The sequence below is a fragment of the Petromyzon marinus genome, unplaced genomic scaffold (genome assembly GCF_048934315.1).
Source record: "Petromyzon marinus isolate PM22_M1 ecotype Great Lakes invasive population unplaced genomic scaffold, UKy_Petmar_22M1.pri1.0 PM_G_Scaffold_100, whole genome shotgun sequence".
In the NCBI taxonomy this organism is placed as follows: domain Eukaryota; kingdom Metazoa; phylum Chordata; class Hyperoartia; order Petromyzontiformes; family Petromyzontidae; genus Petromyzon; species Petromyzon marinus.
The window spans coordinates 297,501-300,000 of NW_027422652.1; positions in this window are offsets into that span (position 1 = coordinate 297,501).

Consider the following 2,500-nt stretch of genomic DNA (forward strand, 5'->3'; position numbering starts at 1 on the left):
TGGCGGTGAGTGGGGCTGTATTCTTCCTGAAGTCCACAACCATCTCAACTGTCCTTAGAGCATTTAGCTCTAAGTTGTTCTGGCTACACCAGGTCACCAGGTTGTCAGCTTCCCACCTATAGTCAGACTCATCCCCACCAGAGATCAGCCCAATGAGGGTGGTGTCGTCCGACAAACTTCAAGAGTTTGACGGACAGATGATTGGAGGCGCAGCTGTTGGTATACAGGGAGAAGAGCAGTGGGCAAAGGACGCAGCCCTGAGGAGTTCCCGTGCTGATGGACCTGGAGTCAGAGACTTCTGTTCCCGGCTTAACGCACTGCTTCCTGTCAGAGAGGAAGTCTGTGATCCACCTGCAGGTGGAGTAGGGCACGTTCAGCTGGAAGAGCTTGTCCTGAAGCAGGGCAGGGATGATGGTGTTGAAGGCAGAGCTGAAGTCCACAAACAGGATCCTGGCGTAGGATGCTGGGGCGTCCACATGCTGTAGGGTGAAGTGGAGGGCCATGTTAACTGCGTCGTCCACAGACCTGTTGGCTCTGTAGGCAAACTGAAGGGGGTCCAGGAGAGGGTCTGTGATGGCTTTGAGGTGTGCCAGGAGCAGGCGCTCAAAAGACTTCATTACCACAGATGTAAGGGCGACCGGTCTGTAATCATTTAGTCCTGTTGGCCTTAGCTTTTTGGGCACAGCGATGATGGTGGAGGACTTGAGACAGGCTGGTACATGGCATGTCTCCAGGGAGGTGTTAAAGATGTTGGTGAACACCGGAGACAGCTGGCCAGCGCAGTGCCTGAGGGTGGCTGGAGAGACAGAGTCCGGCCCGGCTGCTTTGCGTGGATTCTGCCTCTTGAAAAGCCCATTAACTTCTCCCTCCTGAAAGGAGAGAGTCGTTTCTGTAGTATGGGTGGGGGATGGGGCCTCTTGGGTGGGAAGGGGTGGTTCAGGACAGTCCAATTGTCTTTCAAATCTACGGTAGAACTCGTTCAGGTCGTTGGCTAGGCGGGAGTCGTTAGTGGTGTGGGGCGCTCTGGGTTTGTAGTTGGTGATGTGCCTGAGCCCTTTGGCAGACAGAAGCAGCGTCGTTAGTAGAGAACTGGTGTTTTAGTGTCTCTGAGTACAGTCGTTTAGCCTCTCTCACCGCTTTGCTAAACCTGTTCTTCGACTCCTTGAATCTGTCTCTATCCCCACTCCTAAACGCTTCCTCCTTCTCCAACCTCAACCTTTTGAGCTTTGCTGAGAACCAGGGCTTGTTGTTGTTAAAGTTCACCCTGGTACGTGTTGGGATACAGCAGTCCTCACAGAAGCTGATGTACACAGCCTCTGTGAGTTCATCCAGACTATTGGTAGCAGTCGTGAACATATCCCAGTCAGTACAGTCTAAGCACGCCCGCAAATCTTCCACAGCCTCACTGGTCCACTGTTTAGATGTCCTCACAGCAGGTTTACAGAGTTTTAGTTGCTGCCTGTATGCACGAATCAGGTGGACCAAGGGAGTTCTGTGCGAGCCGAACAGCCCCGTGACCCACAAGAGAAACATCCCCGCCAAATTCGAGCGTTTGACGGGGTCTATCCGTGAAAAAATATTCACGTTTTTGAGTGCACATGCATTTCTGCTGCAAATGCCTCTGGAAGTTTCATGCCGTTCGTATGCCAATTGTGGCAACACGAAAATGACCCGTTTTCCCATTCCGAGGGATTTCTGTGCGACCCTAACAGCCCCGTGAGCCACAAGAGACACATCCCCGCCAATTTCTAGCGTTTCACGGGGTCTATCCGTGAAAAATATAGACGTTTTTGAGTGCACATGCATTTCTGCTGCAGATGCCTCTGGAAGTTTCATGCCGTTCGTACGCAATGTGGCAACACGAAAATGACCCCTTTTCCCATTCCGAGGGATTTCTGTGCGACCCTAACTAACAGCGCCCGTGAGCCACAAGAGAGACATCCCCGCCAATTTATAGCGTTTCACGGGGTCTATCCGTGAAAAATATAGACGTTTTTGAGTGCACATGCATTCCTGCTGCAAATGCCTCTGGAAGTTTCATGCCGTTCCTATGCAATGTGGCCACACAAAAATGACCCGTTTTCCCATTCCGAGGCATTTCTGTGCGACCCTAACAGCCCCGTGAGCCACAAGAGAGACATCCCCGCCAACTTCTAGCGTTTGACGGGGTCTATGCGTGAAAAATATTAAAATTTTTGAGTGCACGTGCCTTTCTGCTGCAAATGCCTCTGGAAGTTTCATGGCGTTCCTATGCAATGTGGCAACACGAAAATGACCCCTTTTCCCATTCCGAGGGAGTTCTGTGCCACCCTAACAGCCCCGTGAGCCACAAGAGACACATCCCCGCCAATTTCTAGCGTTTCACGGGGTCTATCCGTGAAACATATAGAAGTTTTTGAGTGCACATGCATTCCTGCTGCAAATGCCTCTGGAAGTTTCATGCGGTTCGTACGCAATGTGGCAACACGAAAATGACCCGTTTTCCCATTCCCAGGGATTT